The following is an 8050-nucleotide window of genomic DNA, read 5'->3' on the forward strand; positions in this document are numbered from 1 at the left end:
CACTAAGTAGTTTTATATTCTCTACAGTTTCAATTCCTCTGTTGAAATGTAGGTATGCAGCAGCAGCAACTACCCTGCCAGAGCCTGCATTTCTAGCAGAGCTAATAACAAAGCTGGTAATTTTCAGGGGGAAGCTTTATGTGGGTTTGTTTGGTGTTTTCTTATGCTACAGCAGGCTCAGATCCACACCAGGGAAGGAATTGTTGAGCAGTATGTCCTGAAATTGCTGCTTCTGCAATCAATGTCAGAGAACACAAGTGAATCGTTAAGGTAAGAATCCTGTAGGAAACACTTCCTGTATCTTAACATTCCTTCCTGCATACAGAACTTGTTTGAAGGGCTGACAGGGTAACTGAACTGTATCCTCACATCCATGTTTCCTCGTTTAGAGTGCAGACAATGCAGACATTTCCAAAAGATGACTCTGACCTCCTACCTGAAGGAAAAGATGAAAGAGTGGAAAAGGCAGAGGAGAAAGAATCAACTGCCTTGTCCGTAGTTTACATGTGATTTTTCCCCTTTGAAAGTGAAAACTGGTTTAATTGCTTGCTAACTAAAATCACTTCTTCACTGAACGTTAGTCTATGTTGTGAGGGGTTTAGGTTCTGTGCCTTTTTAACTCAATTAGGGGCATAGAATCAGCCAGGTTGGAAGAGACCTCCAAGATCATCCAGTCCAACCTATCACCCAGCCCTAGCCAGTCAACTAGACCATGGCACTAAGTGCCTCAGTGCTTCTGAGGTTTCTTCTTCCACAGCACAAGTGCCTTGTGCTCACCTCTAGCTGAGTTTGTTTCAAAGGGCAACCTTTTGCATTTGGTCTTTCTTCGGTTGTGCATAGCAAGGAACACAAGCTGGGCTAGAGTTTTTGCTACCCATCTTTGGTGGTGTTTGTGAAAAGCCCAAGCTCTGGGCAGGGCAGTGCAGCTCTTGATAAAGAGGAGAGACTTGGCAGGAGTGGTAAACTTGAATAATAATTTCAGCCTTCAGACATGCTGTCACCGCTAGCTAGAGCTGAAGCCCTCAGCTTGAGGACACAAAAGCATGCACTGGCAGAGATGCAGCCCCACGATGCAGAAGCCATCAGCCAGTGGGCACTGTGGCTCACCTGACTAAAGCACTGGCTGGGTCTTCTCTGTCTCAAGGAAAGTTAATAGGTTCTGCACAACCTTTTGTTAAACCTTCAGGAGTAGTGCTCTAACTTATGTTTTCATGGCTTTCAGCACACACTTCAAGGAGACCTTTCCACTTCTTACCCCTTTTAAGCTGTTCATAGAGATCTTGAATGCTTGCTGATTCATATTCAGCATTTCTGTGCCTTGAGGATCATCCAGGTGCTGTGCAAGTAATGAATGTGACCCCAATTTGTATCCAACGTAGGTATTGGATTTCCCTCTGCTTTGCAAATGGGGAAAATGTGGAAGAAAGCAATTAGATGATTCACCCTAATTGCACAGTAAGTCAGACCGTGCAGTCCCAGTGTCACTGCTGATCCCATCGACTTGTCAGCAGCTTAAAATGTGATGGTTTGCTGATCCAGTGAGACACTGCCTGTGTAACACAGGAACTGTGTCTTAGGATATCTCATCTGAGTCTCAGGTAGGTCTAAAGATTTTTGCTCATCAAATATTTGCTAGATTGTATCACTCTTCCACCTGATGAAACTGAAAATGCTGGACATTTGCATTAATGTGGTAGAGAAACAAGCCTTTACTCTCTGAAACCCCTGTGGGTTAATTGCTTTTCATCTAGAAACCACAGCTGCTATAGATGGTTTATGGAAGGCTTGAGGATGACTATAAAATGCTGCTCATTTGTGTTTTGGCAGTTAATGGGGGGTTTGTCAAGCACTGCTCATCTAGCAAGTGCCTAATGGGAGAAGGTTCTTGCCTTGACCTTTTAGCATATCATTACTGCCTTGCATATTCAAAAACAGAGGGAGAGAGAGACATAGTTTAGGAAGCAGTTGCAACTTGTGGCAATCTTCCCACAGGATGTGTCCTCCCAGATTTCCCGTGGCTTTTACTTAGCTGTTCTCAGTTTTTCTGCTAGCCAGGTTAGGGGGTGGATAGTTTGTGATGTGAAGGCTTCTCCCTTCCACCCCCACCCCATACACCAGTTACAGGGATAAGCAGCAAGGGTTGTCCCCTCTCTTGGCAGGTGCTTTGTACAATGCCCCGGGAAGTTTATTTTTGGTGTGTTGATGTGCAGCATTCACCTAAGAAATCTACAAGTTCTCCAGCCTAGTTTATAGTAGGACATAAACCTCGATAAACATAATGTGATTCCTCTTGGCTTTGAGCTGTTAAGGGAATAACAACTCCTGGAGGTGGAGGTAGAGAACCATCTCACTCTGTGCAATCTTTGGAAAACACCAAGATCAGCCTTTCACTTGCAGGGTGTTGTTTCTGCTTCCTTGTACCACAATGGCCCAGATAAGCCAGCTTCTTGTGGACATCACTGTTTTTTGTTTCATCTTGCACTGGTCAGGTCTGACACAATCATCCCTACTTCAATAGGCAATTTAAAAAGCTGAGTGTGCTGCAAACTGTGCTAGGTAAGGTGCTGTGGTGAGAAATTCAGCTCAACTTTGCTACGAGTTTACCTGAGAGACAAAACAGGCGCAAATAATACCTTTTCTTTCTCTTTGCTGTTAGCATGCTGCAGACACCTCCTGCCATCCTCTGTGAGATGTTTCAGTCCTCAGTCTAGCATGTGCCAGGACCAATACCTTTCACTTCTCAGCTGACATCAAGTTGCACAAGACTCATGATCATCCAAAGGTCAGGGCACAAGATCTCCTCTCTCAACAAAGAGGCTGCTCTGTTCTGCTCTGGTGAAGCAGCTGATAAAGAAGCTTAGCTCAGCTTTCAGACACAATGTGTACTCCAGACAGATTCTTGGGCTAGGTATATTAATGTCTTGACCACTTAGCATTTTCCCTCATCATTTTTTCCCTCCCTATTGCCTCCTCTGTGAAATAAACCCCTATGTGTTCAACCTTAAGTGCCTGATGGAACACAAAGAGAAGATCTGCTGTCAGGTTAATGCAATTACAAACCTTTCACAGAATTGCTTGGTTTGTGCAGGAGGATTTTTTTCCTAGCTCAGGAAACTAAATTAGCCACATTTTGGTGGCAGAGCTTGCAAAGCATTGGGAACTTGAGGTTTTCACCTGGAAAGCATGAGGTGGTCTCTGCTGCCCACTTTCAGCTATTAACTTCTTGAAGTTTGCATTACAGCCTCAGGAAGGTCACCAGTAACATCATCCATTTTAACTGTCTCTATATGTAGTTGCCACTGTATCTGCTTTTGGTTTGGCAGCAATAACCTGAGCCAAAGGCAGCAGCCTTTTTTACCCAGTGCCACTGCCACCATTTCTAGCTTGGCCAAGATATTTCAGCAGCAGCTTCTTGCAGAAGATCCAAAGTGCTTTTAGTCCCAGGCTCTTGCTTGTGCAGTGTAGAAGTACACTGGCAAAGTGTGGTGTAAGAATCAAAATGTTTTCTACAGTATTTATTCTCCTTGTTCATGGTATCTTCTGCCACGGTTTCCTCTATTCTCTGCCTTCAGGTGCAACAGCTGGTAGTGCCTCATCTTTCTCTTACTGTGCCTAAAGGGGGAACCTGCACTCAGAGACAGACTTGTCTGCTTTGCCATTCAGTGCCCTCAGCATGTTGCAGGACATCCTGCTTGGGTCTGGGCACTGCAAAGCACAGTCAGCTGAGCCAGTATTAAAAGAGGTTAAGTCCCATCATGCTAGGATGTATTTCTCAAAATTGGGTACTTCAATTTAATCTTTTTCTTGGCTCCACTTTGTCTCGCAATGAGTGCATAGAGGGGGCTGGTAAGCTTTGGTATGAAGGTCTGCTTCTGAGGTTCTGCTCTCCTGCATGTCCACAGCAGGGAACCAAGCTGGGTGCCAAGATGCTCATGGACAGGGGAAGAAGGTAAGAAAAGGCCAGGTAGTCAGTATTTAAAGCAGTTCTTTAGCTTGGAAAAAGTGAGGATTGTGGAAGGAGTGCAGAAGATGGGAGGGTTCCCCTCAGCTTTTTAAGCAGCACTTCCAAGCAGGCCCTTTTCCTTCCAGCACAAACAGCAAGACTGAAATCAGGCTCTGTGTGAAAACCACAGCCTGCCGGGGCTGCTGGAGCTTCTTGCTATACTCTGAACTCAGAGCTCCTCCTGGAGGTTTGCAGTGTCCCCAGCCCTGCCCGTAGCAGCTCATCTGGCCTGCAGTGCACCAGGCACTTCAACAACCTCAGATACAGAGGGGATGGGTACAGTGGGTAGATGCAGGGGAACAGAACCCTAGAGATGGCAGCCCCAGCTGACCTCAGCTAGCTCAGCAGCTGCAGCAATTTGAACCCCATCACAAAAGTACCTTTAATATATTTGAATATATTTACATATTCAGTCTGAAGCCTTGCAGCCTTCTTGAGGTGCACGTCTTATTTCTTGTGGAAAGGGTGCTCAGCTCAGAGGTGAGGAGGAGTCCACATAAAGGCTGTTGGAACCAAGAAAGCACACTCCTTTCCCAGCATGACAGGGAATCTTTGAAAGCAGGGTCACGGGAGGGAGAGCTAGTGACTTGTTACCTACGTGGGAAAGGGTCCTAGCACAGACTAGTTAGCCTCTCACCTGTTTTATGAAGTGTAGCTCACTTACTAACTGCAGAACCTCATTTCAACAGGTGATCATACAAGTCTAGGAGAATCAGCAAGCCACCTGAGTGGGTACCAAACACAGTTTTAAAACCAGCCTGGGTTCCACCAGCTGCGGAGACAGCACAGGAGGTCTAAGGGGGTTGGGGGATTGGGTTCTCAAGCTGTGTGCCTCAAGCTCACCATAGAATTGTAATAGGTAATTGTAATTGTTTAATAAAGAAACATTTTAATAGAGTATTAAGTATGCCTAGCAGCAAACAGCTGTTGCAAATCAGGAAATATGCCTAACTGCAGAGGTCATGCTATATATGGTAATGTGTAAAGAATAAGCTAGCTAATTGCTAAAAATTTCAAGGACTAAGCTTTAGGTACATCCTTAGAATCATAGAATCACAGAATCAGCCAGGTTGGAAGAGACCTCCAAGATCATCCAGTCCAACCTAGCACCCAGCCCTATCCAATCAACTAGACCATGGCACTAAGTGCCTCATCCAGGCTTTTCTTGAAGACCCCCAGGGACGGTGCCTCCACCACCTCCCTGGGCAGCCCATTCCAATGGGAAATCACTCTCTCTGTGAAGAACTTCTTCCTAATATCCAGCCTATACCTACCCTTGCACAACTTGAGACTGTGTCCCCTTGTTCTATTGCTGGTTGCCTGGGAGAAGAGGCCACCCCCCACCTGGCTACAATGCCCCTTCAGGTAGTTGTAAACAGTAATAAGATCACCCCTGAGCCTCCTCTTCTCCAGGCTAAACAGGCCCAGCTCCCTCAACCTCTCCTCATAGGATTTGTGCTCCAGGCCCCTCACCAGCTTTGTTGCCCTTCTCTGGACATGTTCCAGCACCTCAACATCTCTCTTGAATTGAGGGGCCCAGAACCTTAATTTTGAGATAAGAGAGAACATGCCCCATATGGGACTCGGGACATTAATCAGTCATATTCCAAGGACTAAGCTTTAGGTACATCCTTAATTTTGAGCAAACATGCCACATATGGGACTCGGGACATTAACCAGCCAAAGGAAGCCCATACTTGGAGACGGGTTAACCAGAGGACACCTGAGGAGGACTGCTTACTTCATCCTCAACGACCACCAGAAGAGAAGGAAGACCCTAACCCAAAAGAAGGAACATGGGCAGAAAGGATGGGTTTATGTCATTTGCAGGGCGGAACAACGCAGACAACACAGTATAAATATAGGCTAATTAAGAGACTTGTCACGGCAGCTGGCGGAGCGGTGACTCCCCTGTCATCCAGCGCTGCAACTTTGCTCACATTCTACTTGCCTAACTGCATAAATTTGTAACCTGGACACTTTGAGTTTGAGTCATTCTCAATTTATAACAGAATGAGGTCCTTTCCAACCTAAACCAAAGATCAACCAGTTCCAACCCCCTGCCATAGGCAGGGACACCTCTCCCTAGAACAGGTTGTTGTGTCTCTGGAGGACAGAAATGACTCTTAGCCCTTTCCAGGAGTAAGAATGAGGATCCTGCACCCTGATGGGACATTTTAAGAGAAATTCTATTTACAAGAGCATATATACAAAAGGCAATCAGGCAGAATAACTACAAAAACCTCCGAAGCCCAAAGTGGCCTTCTGGAATCCTCCACCCATTCCCCCCTCAGGAGGCCTGAGGGTAGGCCGAAACCGCTCCTGCCCAGCTGGGGCCTACAAGGCCTCTGTGGCTCGATTCCCTGGCAGCCCTCTCAGGGTTCATGAGGCAGAGAAGAACCCACGCTGTGCTCGGAGAGAAGCGGCAGCAAGAAAGGCAGGGGTGAGAAGAGGGAGAGGACAAGGCAGGCCCTACCTTTTAAGCTGTGATAGCAGAAAAGAGAAGGGAGTAACAGCATTACAGCATCCTGGGACAAGCAGCTCCATGCCCTGCAGTGGGCCTCTGTGAACTGAAGGGGCCCGAGCATCTCTCAAACTACCACACAGCCACAGAGCATTATGCATTAATAAATAGTCCAATATGTAACATGCCACTGAGGGGTGGAGAGTGCAGGGCAGCAGAGGGGTCAGCTGAGCCTGCCAGCTAACAGCCCTCCTGCTGATAAGAGATGTCTAGGCACATATCAACATTTCCTCACCAGCTTCATCTGTTGCACTGCAGATATTGATCCCGAGTGTATAGTCCAGCAATTGTCAGGTCATTACATGCTGATAACAAAACAACAAACCACTTAACTGTGAGCAAGGTAAGGGGGGCCAGGCAGGTTCTCCCCACCAGAACCTATCGAGCTCTGCACTGCTGGGTGGATCAGAAACTAACCATCGCTTATTGAACATTCATTTCTGTATTAATATCATTTTTTCATTATTAATATTAAAAATTCGGGGGAAATCCCTGAGGTTCTTTGGATTTTCGGTCGACGCGAAGCAATTGCGTAACATTAAAGAGTTCAATCAACCAGAACTCGGAAAACAGTAACAATTCTAACTACTGCCTATGGAGTCTTGGCGTTCACCCCAGCATGTACTCACGCCGCCTTTGGTCCCTGAGTAAGCCTCCTGTGTGACAGACGCTTTCAAAGTGGCGACGATCCCGGGGGCAAACAGCAGCACCCGAGGCAGCGGAGGACGGAGCTGCCGCTGCGCCACTGGCGGGAGCCGCCAAGGCGGCCGCCTGGTAACGAGCCGCAAACGAGCGAGGCTCGGCGCAGCAAAGGCAGCTGCGGAAAGGCTGCTGTGGAAAGGCCGCTGTGGAAAAGCGCGGGCTCCAAATCATCCCCCTTTATGCCCCTGGTTTTGAAATCAAACTGGCCAACGGGCACTAGCACCACGGCCCTGGCCAAGGAACTGAAAGCTTCGTGCCTGCTCTGCCTGCGCAGGCGCGGTGAGGGCAGCACCGGGCACCCGACACGAGGCGCTAGGCGCCCTAGGCCTCACCAGGCGTTGCTGGGGGAAAGCCTTATCGTTTGCTCACCTACTCACTGCCGGGCCCCAGCACAACAGAAGGAGGCGAGCGAGGGTTAAACCTGCCCGGCAGGGTTTATCCCTGCCTGGACACTGGGACTTGCAACTCTGACTGCTCTGGAGAACGAGGCAAGGGGAATGGCAGATACAAGAGATTGGATCTGAGATATTTGCTGTCTCTTAAGGTGGTCATGCTTGTCCCTGCCTCTTATGCTATCTTTGAGACTAAAGCTTCCTTCTTGCTTCTGAAAAACTGTCATTAAAACGATCAAGGCTCTACAGCATGAAAACGTGTGAGAGATTCTCATCTGAAGTATTCCTCCTGCATGGCCAACCCCTTCTTCACCCACCTCACCCTCTCCCTCTCCCAGCATCAGACACACACCTACCAAGATAGTGCACTGACATGCTGTGATGGAGCCTTCATGCTTTACAGACAGGGAAAGAGCCCTCTCCATGCCA

Source organism: Pogoniulus pusillus, chromosome 14 (genome assembly GCF_015220805.1).
Source record: "Pogoniulus pusillus isolate bPogPus1 chromosome 14, bPogPus1.pri, whole genome shotgun sequence".
In the NCBI taxonomy this organism is placed as follows: Eukaryota; Metazoa; Chordata; class Aves; order Piciformes; family Lybiidae; genus Pogoniulus; species Pogoniulus pusillus.